This window comes from Jaculus jaculus, chromosome 1 (genome assembly GCF_020740685.1).
Source record: "Jaculus jaculus isolate mJacJac1 chromosome 1, mJacJac1.mat.Y.cur, whole genome shotgun sequence".
In the NCBI taxonomy this organism is placed as follows: Eukaryota; Metazoa; Chordata; class Mammalia; order Rodentia; family Dipodidae; genus Jaculus; species Jaculus jaculus.
The window spans coordinates 212,328,406-212,344,645 of record NC_059102.1 but is presented as its reverse complement, the minus strand read 5'-3'; the positions used below and the strand labels follow the sequence as shown (position 1 = coordinate 212,344,645).

General features: G+C 39.4%; 1 pseudogene; it reads left to right on the top strand.

The window, feature by feature from the left end:
* The first annotated feature begins 10,211 nt into the window (after positions 1-10,211).
* Positions 10,212-10,541, top strand: LOC123457636 (annotated as a pseudogene).
* Positions 10,542-16,240: the final 5,699 nt, after the last annotated feature.

Sequence of the window (16,240 nt, the reverse complement as noted above, 5' to 3'; positions counted from 1 at the left end):
AGCACCTTAGTAGGTGACGTTTGAAAGGATTCCAGTACATTTACAATTCCTCTACCTGACTATGAAGACTGATAATCAAACTACCCAGGCAAATCAAAGTTCTTCCCTGTCTAGTTGTCAAGTATTTATTTTGTTCAAAAATGGACATAATTCAGAATGTCCAGCCAAACCTTTGAAATAACTAGAGACTCAAAGGCCTGCAATCTAGAAGTTTCTCTAACCAAAGAACTAACTGTGGTAGTCAAGGAGCTAACAAGCCATTATTAAAAGTGTGGCCGAGTGTACTGAATCTCCTTTCTTCAAGGTTACATTGCAAATCAACTCAGAGGGGCAGAAACTTTGTAGGAGCTCTGTAGAAGGGAGAATAGACTATTTAAACTATAAAAAAAGTCCTAAAGAGCATATCTTGCTTACAGAAAGAATGAGATTTAAAAGGATGATAATTAACAGAAATTAGCACAGCTGGTCCCCAGCAAATTTCAATTGCAAAGATCATATAAATTGATTTATAGTGTTCCCCTGTGACTAATGAATGTAGAGTGGGGACCATGTTGTTCTAAATTAGAAAACATTATTACTTCCAAGAAGCTCACAATAGTAAAAATCACTATCACTAAAGAAACAAACTAAGAATTTTTAGGAAAAACACTGCAGATTTTAATGCTCAGATCCTATTAATAAAAATACCTTGAAGTGTATAAAAAGAAAAATGCTTAAATGTACCAGTTCTCTTCTTTATTTTATCTTTCCCTTAGAAGAAAGGTGATTCCAAACCTGTCTGATATCAGCACTTAGGAAGGTTAATTATTCATCTAGAACAATGAGGAGGAAGATCTTAATTGGGTACATGCTTCTCACATTCAAAGATAGGGGAGGACATAATGATGTCCCCTTAGTGTCCTTACAATAGAAATATGGGACACTGAGAAGGTCCCATAAGGTCTTCAAAGACTGAAATGCAAAGCAGGCACTTTTGCAAATCACTCATTAATAAACAAGCTCAAAGTACCCACCAAGCACAATTCTTTCACAGCGGTTAATGATGGCCACATTTAAATATCTTGCAATTGGTCATTTTGACATTCTTAACCCTCAGAGGCTGAGGGGTGCCAGAAACCCTGGATTACGAAAATAGTTGAGGCCTGGCATGGTAGTGCACATCTTTAATCCCAGCCTTCAGGAGGCAGAGGTAGGATAGCTATGAGTTCAGTGCAATCATTTAAAAGACAATAGGGCTAGGGAGATTTCCCAGTAGTTAAAAGCTCTTGCTTACAAAGTTTAATGACATTGGTTCAATTCCACAGTGTCCATGGGAAGACAGACACAGAAAAGTGGCACATGCATCTGGAGATCACTTGCAGGGGCCAGAGGCCCTGGTGAGCTTATTTCCTGTCTCTCTTTCTATCTACCTGTATTTCTCTGTCTCGAATAAATAAGTAAAAATATTTTTTAAAGAAAGAAATTAGATAAAACAGGCTACAAAACATTTCTTCAATGAATTATGTACATAAATGGTAATAGTTGTATTTTTTGTCAAAGCAAATAGACTACATCAAACTACACAGATGAAGTATATCTTTTTTTTTATTTTTCAAGGTATGGTGTCACTCACGTCTCAGACCAGACTGATAGGCAATTTACTATGTAGTCTCAGGATGGTCTCATACTCAAGGCAATCCTCCTACCTCAGCCTCCTGAATGCTGGAATTAAAGCATGCACCACCAAGCCCAGAATGAAAGTATATCGTTTTGCTTATCCATGTGCTGTCAATGCCTAGAGCAGTGTCTAATAGGAGGGAGATTAGGTAGATAAGATCTGAATATGGGTTTTAAGACTTATTCTGAGACACATATAAACAAAAAGTAAGATAATCTTAAGGATAAGAATGCATTTATTTTTCAAAGCTTTGCATGTACTTTCTTTTTCAGTTGTTTGGTTTTTGTTTTGTTTTATTTTGAGCTAAGGTCTCATTTTAGCCCAGACTCATCTGGAATTAACTGCATAGTCTTGAACTCACACTGATCTTCCTACCACTGCATCCTGAGTGTTGGGATTAAAGGTGTGCCCTACCACTCCTGGCTGTCTCTTATAATATTTCTGCCACCTCTTCTACAATGGTCCCTGAGCCTTAGAAGGAATGATAGAGATGGCTCACTTAGGGCCGAACACTACTACATTGTCACTTCTCAGCACTACAGAAAGTTTTCAGTCACCGTAGTGATTACTGCCATCTAAAAAGAGAAGCTTCTCTAATCAAAGGTGAGAGCAGCATCAAAATATGGGTATAAACATAAGTGTTTATTTTATTCTAATTTTCATTGACAACTTCCATATCTATAGACAATAAACCATAATTCCTTCCCCCCTTTACTTTCCCCTTCCCAACTATACTCTCTATCATATCCTATCTCCCCTCAATCAGTCTTTTATTTTAATGCCATCATTATCTTTTCCTCCTATTATGATGATGTTATGTAGACATTGCACCCATTGGCTCATTTGGCCTAGCTGGCCAAATTTAAGGCCTGCATATCCCACTGTTTTTTTTTTTTCCCACTCTTATTTTTTATTGACATCTTCCATAATTATAGACATTAATCCATGGTAATTCCCTATTTCCCCTTTGCATCTCCACTCTCCATCATATCCCTTTCCCCCCCTCAATCAGTCTCTCTTTTATTTTGATATCATCTTTTTTAAAAAAATATTTATTTATTTTATTGGTTTTTCAAGGTATAGTCTCACTCTATTCCAGGCTGACCTGGAATTTACTCTGTATTCTCAGGGTATCCTTGAACTCATGACAATCCTCTTAGCTCTGCCTCCAGAGTGCTGGAATTAAAGGCTTGCAACCAGCACGCCTGGTTTGATGTCATTATCTTTTCCTCTGTTATGATGATCTCATGTAGGTAAAATGTCAGGCACTGTGAGATCATGGATAACCAGGCCATTTAGTGTCAGGAAGAGTACACTGTAAGCAGTCCTACCCTTCCTTTGGCTCTTACATTCTTTCTACCATCTCTTTCACAATGGACCCTCAGGCTTGGAAGGTGTGATAGAGAAATTTCAGTGCTGAGCACTCCTCTGTCACTTCTTAGTACCATGGTGCCTTCTGAGTCATCTCAAGGCCACTGCCATCTGAAAAGAGAAGGTTCTCTAACAAAAAGTGAGAGTAGCATTAATATATGGGTATGAACACTAAGAGAAGTCCTTATCTGGCAGTTTGGTGACCACAGTTATATACATTTAGCCAGACAGCAGCAGACATTACACCCCTAGGGCTCATGACCAATCCTGTCATAGGTTTTCAGTATCAGGCATGTATTCTCTCTTGTGTAGCAGACCTCCAGTCCAAGTAGAGAGTGGTTGGTTTCCCACATAATAGACATGCCACTGTTGTACCCATTGCTTCCTTTGGCCTAACTACTACATTGTCACTTCTCAGGCAGAGATAGAAGGATCATGTGTCCACTGTTTTGTTTTGTTTTGTTTTGTTTTGTTTTTAAATCTCCAGTGGTGATTTCTCTCTCTCCAATGGAATTGCATGCTGCATAGCTTTTTCCAGCTTTCTATCAGTTGGCCTACATGGAGGAGTATTTCAGCTCAGCTCCAGCAAAATTTCTCAGTGGCCTTGCAACCCAAGTATGTGGAGTCTTCAGCAATTGGGTCTTGCCATCTATTCCTGGTGGGAAACCAAGAGCCTTGGCAATGGCCTGTAATATTTTGGGGCATCAAGGACCTCCCTGGCCAACAGCTCATTGGAATGTATCCCATTCCTGGCAGTGAAAATTTTCTATTAACAGTCTATGGCTTCTGACTGCACCATTGTCCAAAAATGTAGGTTTCCATATGACTTATTCATACCCTTTTAGAGTTTCATAACCCTCCTCCACCCTTCCTTTACTCAATCTCTTCCCCTGACCTCACTTAGGCCTTTCCACCCCCAGTAATCTGTTAATCTACTTGTATATACACAATACCATCTCCTTAAGTCCTCCCCTCTCCTCCCTCCCTTATGGCCCCTTTCTAGCTTACTGGCCTCTGCTACTAAGGTTTATTCCAACTCACATACAAGTCCAAACATTTATAGCTAGGATCTACATGTGAAACATAAGTGTTTAGAAGGCAGTTTGGTGGACATAATAGATGCATCTAGCCAGACAACAGTAGTAGTTTTCCCCCTAGAGCTTATAAACTTTCCATCCATAGGCAATTGTTTAGGTTTTCAGTATCAGGAATTCCCTCCTGCTGAACAGGTCTCTGGTCCAATCAGAGAGCATTTGGTTTCTCCTATAATAGGAGAAACCACCAGTTGGCAAAATTTCCCAGTCCATTTATGCTTTGATATTTATTTATTTGAGAGAAGGGGCAGAGGAAGAGATAGAAAGAGTAGAGAGGTACACCAGGGCTTCTTGCCACCATAAGCAAACTTCAGAAATTTGAGGACTAGGAATTTAAACCCAGGCTGGCAAGCCTTACAAGTAAGCTTGCATCCTCAACAGCTAAGCCATCTCTCCAGTCCTTCTTTTTATTTTTATTTATTTTTTTTATTTTTGTGCTTTTGTTTGCTTGTTTGTTTTGAGGTAGTGTCTCACTCTAGCCAAGGCTGACTTGGAATTTACTTTGTAGTCCTAGGCTGGTCTTGAACTCATGGTGATCCTTCTATCTCTGCCTGTCAAGTGCTGGAAATAAAGGCATGCACCATTATGCCCAGCTCTTTCTTAAAAATAAAAAAAAAAGTAATTTTATTTATTTATTTGCAGGAAGAGAGAGAGAGAGAGAATGGGCACACCAGGACCTCTAGTTCTGCAAACAAACTCCAGGCACATGTGCCACCTTGTGCAATTGGCTTTACGTGGGTATTGGGGAATTGAACAAAGGTTGTTAGGCTTTGCAGGCAAGCACCTTAACCATTGAGTAATCTCTCCAGCCCCTCTTTTGATTGTTTGTTTTAATTTTTTTTTAAAAAATTATTTATTTATTAGAGATAGGGAGAGAGACAGATAAGAGAATGGGCATGCCAAGGCCTCTAGCCACTGCAAATGCACTTGGCTTGTGCATTTGGCTTACATAGGATCTAGGAAGTCAAACCTGGGTCCTTGTATTTCACAGGCAAGTGCCTTAACCATCAAGCCATCTCCCTAGTTACTCTTTGTTTTTTAAAGTGTGAGTTTCTCAACATTACTTAATGAAATCTGTCACTATTGCAAATAGCTTCAGCTTCATGTTGCTGGGATGAGCATCCAAATAGGATGCAGTTTATGTGAGAAAGTGTTTTATGTCAAGCTTACAGATCCAGAGGAAGTTCCATCAGTAGTGGAAGAAGCTGCCTCTACACATCTGAGCCAAGAGAAACCACCAAACAGCCAGAGAAAAACAAAATTGGCAAGGAGGATCCAGGTAGAGCTTACACTGTTCTCTTACACCTTTGGTTTGGAGTTCAGATCGACCCCTACTGATACCTTAGGGCTGGACTCCAGGATCTGACCCCAGTGACATCTTCTCCAGCCAGGCAGCTGGAAGTCTAAGTTATAAGCTTTAATAAAACATTTGAATTTATGGAGACATACCAACACAGTCTTATTATATGAATATGTAGGAGAAAAGAGCTATTCAATGTGTGAGGTATGCTAATGTCTCTTGATACACTGAGGTAGGACAATTGCTGCCAGCCCTGGCTAGAGTGAATCCCTGCTTTGAGGATGACACAAAAGGCACCATAGTGCTGAGAAGATGTGACATAGGAGTGTTGAGCACTGAAACATCTCTATCACACCCTCCATGGATCAGGATCCATTGCAGAAGAGGTGGTAGAAAGAATCTAAGAGCCAAAGGAAGGATAGGACTCCTTACAATGCACTCTTCCAGACACAAAATGGCCTGGATATCCATGACTTCACAGTGCCTGGCACTGACTATACAAGACCATCATAATAAGAGGAAAAGATGATGACATCAAAATAGAATAGAGACTAATAGAGAGAGGGAAGGGATATGATGGAGTGTGGATTTGTGAAGGGAGAAGTGGGGGAGGAGAGGGAATTATCATGGTTTATTGTTTGCAAGTATGGAAGCTGTCAATAAAAATAATTTTTAAAACTGGAAAAAAGAAAACTAAAATATTAATAACAAAATAATGATAAAAATAATAAAAAAATAAATAAATAGGACAGGCATGGTGGCAGACGCCTTTAATCCCAGCACTAGGGAGGCAGAGGTAGGAGTATCACAGTGAGTTGAAGGTCACCCTGAAAATACATAGTGAATTCCAGGTCAGCTTGAACTAGAGTGAGACTCTACCTAGAAAAGCCAAAATTAATTAATTAATTAAAATAATGTTAAAAGTTTAAAAGAGAGTTTGGGAAGAATTATCCTTTGGAGGTGGATAATGTTGTGCCCAGAAGCCATAGACTGTTATTAGAAAAAATTCAGTACCAGAGTGTGGGGCTGGAGAGATTGCCTGTGAAGCCTAAGGACCCCAGTTCGAGGTTCAATTCCCCAGGACCCACGTGAGCCAGATGCACAAGGGAGCACATGCGTCTGGGGTTCATTTGCAGTGGCTGGAGACCCTGGCGTGCCCATTCTCTCTCTCTCTCTCTCTCTCTCTCTCTCTCTCTCTCTCTCTCTCTCTCTCTGCCTTTTTCTCTCTCTATCTGTTGCTCTCAAATAAATAAAACAACACAAAAAAAAAAACAGAGTGTGCTACCTCCCAGGGAGTTATTGACCAGGGAGGCCGCAAATACCCCCCAAATATTACAAGCTATTGTCAAAGCTTTTGATTTCCTAGTAGAACTAGATGGTAAGGCCCTATTGCTGAAGACTCCACATGCTTGGGCTACAAAGTCACTGAGAAATTCTACTGGAGCTGAGCTGAAAACCTCCTCTCCAAGGACCAACTGACAGAAAGCTGGAAAGACTAGTGCAGTCTTCAGGGAGAAAAGGCATCAGTGATATTAACTAGCAGTTGGCATGCAAATTTAATAGCTGGTAGTACCTATATAAAACCTGTAATAGAAAGAAAAAAAATTATAGCATCAAAATAAAAGAGCAAAAGGGATTCAGTGGAGAGAGCATTTTGGAGGGGGAGGAGTGGGAGGTTGATAAGAGGGGAATATGATTATGGTCTATTGTTTATATTTATAGAAGCTGTCAATAAAAAGGTTTAAGAATCATTAAAAAAATAAAAAGTAAAAACAAGAGCTGGAGAGATGGCTTAGTGGTTAAGGCTGTGGAAGCCTAAGGACCCATGTTTGACTCTCCAGATCCCACATTATCCAGATGCAAAAGATGAGGCAAGCACAAGGTCACACATGCCCACTAGATGACGGAAATGTCCGAAGTTCAAATGCAGTGGCTGAGGCCATGGAGTGCCAATCCTCTCTCTCTCTCTCTCTCTCTCTCTCTCTCTCTCATTCTCTCTAAATAAAATTAAAATAAAATAGTGAAAATTAGATGATAATGTAAGTGAACTTAATATAACAAAGCATGAAAAGTTTAGCAACACTGTTTCAAGTTATATACTGAAAATAACCTTAAAAGAAACTTCACCTGCAGTGATTTCAAAGAATTCACACAATTGGGTACTGGAGAGATGGTTTAGCATTTAAGGCACTTGTCTACAAAGCACAATAACCCATGTTCAGTTCCCCAGAACTCATTTAAAGACGAAGAAAAAAAGTGGCAGCACATGTGTCTGGAGTTTGTTTGCAGCAATTAGAGGTCCTGGTGCACCCATTCTCTCTCTCTCTCTCCTTCCAAGTAAATGAACTCTATTTTTCAAAAGAATTTGCACAATTCCATCATAAGTGTATGTAAATACTCCTTCCTTTTCCAACCTCACATATGTGTGAGGCTGAATTTTGTTAATATATGTCCCTCAAATGAACACACAGAAATGGGCTGAAAACAGGAGCAGATATACAAATGCAACTGTCTTTTATAAATACAATTAGGTAACAGCCCAGGCTTACCTGGAATACACTATGTAAATTCAATTAGGGTGGCATCCAACTCTCTCTGGGTGGTCCTCCTACCTCTGCCTCCCGAGTGCTGGGATTAAAGGTTTGCACTGCCAAGCCTGCCACATTTAGCATTCTTAAAGAATGGACACATACAATAACCTTTCTAGAAACTACAAGATCAAAATCTGTGTGTTAGACACACTTCAAATATGTCTAATCACTTATGTAACAGTGATGTTAAGCTAAAACCCATTTTTATGCTAACCTCAAAGTTACTCTAAAGAGAGAAATGAGAAATGTATCTAACATTTAATTTGTTTTGTTTTGTTTCTTGAAGGAGTGTTTCCCTCTAGTCCGGGCTGACCTGTAATTCACTATATAGTGTGGCCTTGAACTCACCGTGTCCCTCCCGAGTGCTGGGATTAAAGGCATGCCCTACCATGCTTCACTGTGAACCACCATGCTTGGCTCTAAAATTTAAAATAAGAATTAGTTTGTTAGTCCAGTCATAAAAATTCGTATTCATTTAAATATACTATGAATAAATGTATGAGTTGGTTCAGCAGTTAAAATTATTTGTTTGCAAAACCTGCCAGCCAGGGATAGATTGCCTAGTGCCCACAGAAACCCAGATATACAAAGTGCTGCATGCATCTGGAGTTCATTTCCATGGCAGAAGACTTTAGCATTCCCATATTCATTCTCTCTCTCTCTCTCTCTCTCTCTTTTTCTCTCTCTGTCTCTCTGCTTGCAAATAAATAATTTTTTGTTGTTGTTTTTCAAGGTAGGGTCTTACTTTAGCTCAGGCTGACCTGGAATTTACTATGGAGTTTCAGGGTAGCCTTGAACTCATGGCGATCCTCCTATCTCTGCTTCCTGAGTGCTGGTATTAAAGGTGTGCACCACCATGCCTGGCTGGCAATAAAAATATTTTTAAAAAGAAAAGAGAGCCGGTGATGCATGCCTTTAATCTCTCAGGAGGCAGAGTTTGGAGGATTGCTGTGAGTTCAAGGCCAGCCTGAGGCTATATAAATTTACAAGTCAGCCCAGGATAGAGCAAGACCCAACTTTGAAACAATAAGCAAGCAAACAAAAAAGACAGTAAATGAACAATTGCTAATTCCTCATTGCAGAAGTGACATAATACATATCTCCAGTGATAGGCAACTGAGTTTTCAGAGTTCTCTGCTAGGAATCAGGTTACAGCTGAAAGATCATCATTTAAATGGCATGTAGAGAAGGTGAATATGAGTAGATAGCACAATCAATAATAAAAATATCACAAGAAATACTCTAAGACCTCACTTTATTTGTCAAACTTTAGGAAGTTAGAGAGGCCTCAGAAGGGAGGCACAGTGGTACACATCTGGATGACAGTACTGGGGAGAATACAGCAGACTCCAATCAGCTCAGAACCCTGTCTTCAGAACTAACAGAGCCTGACTAACAGTGCACACCTTGAATACCAGCACTGTTGAGACTGAAGGACAAGGATCAGAGTGAGTGCCAGGCTAGCCTGGGCAACCTACAGCCTGGGCTAGTGTGACATCCTGCAAGGTCATCTCATTTACTGTCACTAATCCAATTACTCCTTTCTTTTTTTTTTTTTTTTTTGTTTTTTAGTTTTACAAGATAGTAAAAATAGTTTTACTATAGTCCAGGCTGACTTGCAATTCACTATGTAGTCTCAGGGTGGCCTTGAACTCATGGTGATCCTCCTATCTCAGCTTCCTGAGTGCTGGGACTAAAGGTGTGTGCCACATGCCACCATGCCCTGCAATTACATATTTCTTTTCTTATCTTACTATGGCACTCTTCCTGTCTCTGCAATTTATGAGTCTTGATGACTCAACCTCTGTAGTCTCACTAATTAGCCCTAAATTGCTCCCTTAAATAAGCTTGTGTTCAGCAAAACATAGTAAAGGACACAACAGGAGCCCATCATTGAAATCATTAATTCTGGGGGCAGGGGCAGAATTTACACAAAACGAATAACCCAGTGTCAGCAAAAACTACATAAAGGAAAAGATTACAAAGATTTAATAGGTGTAATCAAGCACATAGAATATGTGAGACTCCAATGGATTTAGATTAAAATTATTCCTGAGAATTGTTTCAGAGATAATCAGAGAAATTTACACACTACATAACTATAGATGATATAAATATATTATTAATTGTTCAAGGCACACAGCTAATATTATAGTTATATCTTGAAAGTTCTTTTCTCACTCCCTCCGCCATCGTGGTCCGGTGCCGTTGCCTGATACCTCGCCATGTCTTCTCACAAGACTTTCAGAATCAAGCGATTCCTTGCCAAGAAACAAAAGCAAAACCGTCCCATTCCCCAATGGATTAGGATGAAAACTGGTAACAAAATCAGGTACAACTCTAAGAGATGACATTGGAGGAGAACCAAGCTGGGTCTATAAGGATTTGCACACTCTGCGATTGATTCTACCAAAATGTCAGCACTGCAGAGGTTTCTGCATGTTAAATTGAAATCCTATTTTACTTTCTATCGGTCTACATGGATGTGTTGATCCAAAAATAAATGTAAATCCTTTTGAAAAAAAAAAGTTCTTTTCTCTTAATAGAACAGATTAATATATATGGTGTCTCCAATTTTCTTTTTTAAATATTTTTATTTATTTATTTGAGAGAGAGAAGAAGGCAGACAGAGAAGACTGAGTATGGGTGTGCCAGGGCCTCCTGCCACTGTAAATGAGCTTCAAATTCATGCAACACTGTGTGTATCTGGCTTTCCAAGGGTACTGGGGAATTGAACCCTGGTGTTAGGCTTTGCAAGCAAATACCTTTAACCACTGAGCCATCTTTCTAGCCCCTGTAGAATCTTCTTCTTAAGATCTCCAACAGGTATGAGGGTATAGGCAGGTATAGTGGAGGGTAGAGATAAGAGTTGATATATTCTAGAAGTGTTACTGCTGCATAATGAGGACACAAAGAACACTATGCTACTTTTTCTATGTTGGGATATGTCTTAACATTTTTTTAAGACTTAAGAAAATTTTATAATTTAATTTTTATTTATTTATTTACAAGCAGATAGAGAGAGAAGAGAGACAGGTAGAGTGACTGGGTGGCTCAGGGCCTCCAGCAGCTGCAAACAAACTCCAAATGCATGCTTTTCTTTTTCCATCTGGCTTTACATGGGTACCAGGAAATCGATTTGGGGGTGTTAGGTTTTGCAGGCAAGTGCCTTCACCACGAGGCTATTTCTATAATCCTATCTTAAAGTTTTCATAGTAATTAAAATTTAATGATAAAATGATTGGGATTCCTAGGATTGCTAGGATGACATTCACACCTTTCCAGGTCATCCTGGGCTAGAGTGAGATCATATTTCAAAAACAAACAAAAAGACTGATTGAGAGGGGTAGGCAATATGATGTAGAGTAGAATTGCAAGGGAAAGTGAGGGGGGAAGGAATTATCATGGACTATTGTCCATAATTACGGAAGTTGTCAGTGAAAAAGTGCCCCTTAGCAGAGTGTGGTGGCACACACCTTTAATATAATTAGGGGGATCACCCACCATGAGTCCGAGGCCACTCTGAGACTACATAGTGAATTCCAGGTCAGCCTGAGGTAGAGTGAGACGCTACCTCAAAAAACAAACAAACAAACAAAAACAACAACAACAACAAAAAAGCCCCCAGTAGTTGACAAGAACAAAACAAATTTAAATCCTAACACATGGCTCAAGCCAGAATACCCTGACACTTTTGTAATGAATAAACAATTTATAATAAACTGCACATAATTTGCAATTATAAATGATTCCTAATCCATATATACAACCAATTATGCTGGCTTACATCCAATCAAAACTCATTTGACAATTATCACATATACTAATATACCTAAATTATACTCACAGAGAGATATGTTCAAAATTATGTAAATTAATTTATTTTGGCTCAGTCTCTGATAGTTTTAAATATGGCCACTAACAATTCTTCCTACACTCTGGAAGCCTTAAATCAAGAGCAGACTCCATCCTTATCTGCTTGTATTGGCTAAGTTTTTTTCTGACAATTGAGTTCAACAGGAAGAACCTGAGTTTCAAAGAATGAACATCACATTACCTTTCTCTCTTAGAGCCATCATGTCCGTCCAAGGAAATTCAATCTAAATCTTCCTGAAAAAAAAAATGCCAACAATCAGTAGCTAACATAGCTGTTGGGGTCACATGAGGCCCAATGGAAGGCAACAGGATGAAGATCCTTGTCCTAAGCAATATGGAGCAGAAATCTAGCCCAGCTAAGCTCAGTCTATCCTCAGCCTCACTTGAAAGGTAATAATAATGAATTTGTATTCTTTTATGTCACTAAGTTGGAATTTTTTATTCAACAATGGATAGAAGTTTCTAGTGTGTGTGTGTGTGTGTGTAATTTTTTTTTTTTTTTTTGAGGTAGCATCTTACTGTGGTCCAGGCTGACCTGGAATTAACTATGTAGTCTCAGGGTCACCTCGAACTCTCCTACCTCTGCCTCCCGAGTGCTGGGATTAAAGGTTTGTACTACCACATCTAGTTTTTTTTTCTGTTTTTTTTTTTTTTTTTTTTTTTTTTGGAGGTACGGTCATTCTGAAGCCAAAGAAGACCTGTAATTCACTATGTAGTCTCTCAGGGTGGCCTTGAACTCCCAGAGATCCTCCTACCTCTGTCTCCCAAGTGCTGTGATTAAAGGTGAGTGCCACCATACTGGGCAGTTCTAGTCTTTTTTATTTTAAAATTTTTGTTTATTTGCAAGCAGAGAGAGAGAGAGAGAGAGAGAGAGAATGGGAAGGGAAGGGTGACCAGGGCCCTATGGATTACATACCACAATGAAGGATTGCTTTCCTTTTTTTTTTATTTAATTTTTTTTTGTTTTATTTACTTATTTGAGAGCAACAGACACAGAGAGAAAGACAGATAGAGGGAGAGAGAGAGAATGGGTGTGCCAGGGCTTCCAGCCTCTGCAAACGAACTCCAGACGCGTGCGCCCCCTTGTGCATCTGGCTAACGTGGGACCTGGGGAACCGAGCCTCGAACTGGGATCCTTAGGCTTCACAGGCAAGTGCTTAACCTCTAAGCCATCTCTCCAGCCCGATTGCTTTCCTTTTGACCCAGTAAGTCTCTCTAGGAATTTATACTGAAGCTACATTTCCAGCAATATAAACACATACATGAGTTATTATAACATTGTTAGTCAATACAAAATATTATAAACTAGCTATATGTCCACATCTAGGAAAATGATTGAATAATTCACATTGTGGTGGGGTGTTGTGGTTAAAAGAATATGAAGTTCTAAAAGTGGTATAACATTATTTCCAAAGGTAAGGAGAAAACCCAGAGTATGTGTAGTAAGCTACCTTTTGTAAGAAAGAAAGCTCTAAGAAAACACTTATGTAAAGTGTGGCATATTGAGAAATGTGAGTGAAAGCCACATGGCTCACATCTGTAATCCCAACACTATGGAGGCTATGATAGGAGGATCACTGTGTCACTGTGAGTTCAAGGCCAGCCTGGGTCAGAGAATTTGTTCCAGGTCAGCCTGGGCTACAGTGAGACCCTGCCTAAAATAAGTAAATAAATAAGATTGGAGGGATGGCTCAGCAGTTAAGGTGCTTGCTGCAAAGCCTGATGACCAGGGTTCCATTCTGCAGTACCCACGTAAAGCCAGATCACAAAGTAGTCCATGCATCTAGAGTTCATTTGTGGTGGCTGGAGGTTCTACCATTCTCTCTTTCTTTTTTCTGTCTCTTTCTGCTTATAAATAAATAAACATGAATGGCGAAATTTGTTGGAAATAATGGGGCAATGAGGGAGGTGTGGAAGAGAAGACAGAAAAGTGGTATCTAAGTAACAATTCCAGATCATAGACCCATGTTACTGTTCTATACTAGCAAGAGAAATGAACATACAATAGAAATCAACTAGGGAGGAGGGTACTTAATAGGTTGATATTGTATATATGTAAGTACAATTATTGTGATGGGGAGGTAATATGATGGAGAATGGAATTTCAAAAGGGAAAGTGTGGGGGGGGGGTAGGGAGGGAATTACCATGGGATTTTTTTTTATAATTATGGAAAATGCTAATAAAAATTTAAAAAAAAACTGAAAAAAAAGAAAGAAATCAACCAAGATGCAGGGTTAATCAAGCAATGAAAATAGACAGCCTTGTAAAGAAAAGAAAACAGCTGGGAGCTGTGGTGTGTGCCTGGAGTCCCAACTAATTGGGAGGCTGAGGTGGGAGGACTGCTTGAATCCAGGCGTTCTGGGCTATAGTGTGCTATGCCAATCAGGTGTTCTCACTAAATTTGGCATCAATATTGTGACTTCCCGGGAATGGGGAAAGGAGAAAAGGAAACAAACAAAAGTCTGTTTAACTTTTCAGCATACTTTTCCAAACCATTTAATAGTCAAGGAAGTAGAAAAGGAAAGAAAGGAGAGGAGAAGGAAAGGACAAAGAAAGAAAGGAAAGAGCTGACCACAAAAAGAGTGAAAGAATTGTTAGGGTAAGACATAAGTATGGTATAGAAAGTTGTAGTTTGAACTAAATCTACAGTGAAGTTTAAAAGCTGTAATGTTGTAACTGGGAAAGCACCAACTTCATTTTCATTTGAATGCCATGACCTGCTTAGCATGTTGCTACAGATATGTAGTCATAACCGGTATACCTCTTTTATTACTACCATTAAACAGGGTATTTTTTTCTCCCAAATAAGAGCTCTCTGAAGAGGTTTCTCCACTTAGCAGATCATAAGCCTTGTGTACCAAGTACTGTATTTGACTCAGGGAATATAAATGTGCTTCCTTTTACACTCTAGGTAAGACATAGAGGGGAATAGCCAGTGACAACAGATGGTACAATTAAGTGGCAGGTGAGATCTGTGCAGGATGCTAAGAAAGGCATTTCTGCTATCCTCCAGGTGTGAAGGAAGGCTTTGCTTATAGAACTTTTAATCAGGATGAAAAAGGAATGAGTAGAAGCTAAGTGCAGTGAAGCAATTGCATGGCTAGAGAGAGCTCAGATACTCCAGGCAGAATGCATATTTTCTATATTAAAAAAAATTATTAGCATTTTCCATGATTATAAAAAATATCCCATGGTAATTCCCTCCCTCTCCCCCCAACACTTTCCCCTTTGAAATTCCATTCTCCATCATATTCCCCATCACATATATCCCCATCACAATCATTGTACTTACAAATATACAATATCAACCTATTAAGTACCTTCCTCCCTTGCTTTCTCTTCCCTTTGTGTCTCCTTTTAAACTTACTGGCCACTGCTGCTAAGTATTTTCATTCTCACGCAGAAGCCCAATCATCTGTAGCTAGATCCACATATGAGAGAGAACATGTGGTGCTTGGCTTTCTGGGCCTGGGTTACTTCACTTAGTATAATCCTTTCCAGGTCCAACCATTTTTCTGAAAATTTCATAACTTCATTTTTCTTTACCGCTGAGTAGAACTCCATTGTATAAATGTGCCACATCTTCATTATCCACTCATCAGTTGAGGGACATCTAGGCTGGTTCCATTTCCCAGCTATTATAAATTGAGCAGCAATAAACATGGTTGAGCACGTACTTCTAAGGAAATGGGATGAGTCCTTAGGTTATATGCCTAGGAGTGCTATAGCTGGATCATATGGTAGATCAATCTTTAGCTGTTTTAGGAACCTCCACACTGTTTTCCACAATGGCTGGACCAGATTGCATTCCCACCAGCAGTGTAGAAGGGTTCCTATTTTTCCATATCCCTGCCAACATTTATGATCATTTGTTTTCATGATGGTGGCCAATCTGACAGGAGTGAGATGGAATTTCAATGTAGTTTTAATCTCCATTTCCTGATGACTAGTGATGTAGAACATTTTTTTAGATGGTTATATGCCATTCATATTTCTTCCTTTGAGAATGCTCTATTTAGCTCCATAGCCCATTTTTTAAAAAAAAAAATTATTTATTTATTTATTTATATAATTTTTTTGTTTATTTTTATTTATTTATGTGACAGTGACAGATAGAGAGAGAAGGAGGCAGTGAGTGAGTGAGAGAGAGAATGTGCATGGCAGCGCTTCTAGCCACTGCAAACGAACTCCAGACACGTGTGTCCCCTTGTGTATCTGGCTAATGTGGGTCATGGGGAACCGAGCCTCGAACCGGGGTCCTTATGCTTCACAGGCAAGCGCTTAATTGCTAAGCCATCTCTCTAGCCCATAGCCCACTTTGATTGGCTTGTTTGATTCCTTATTATTTAA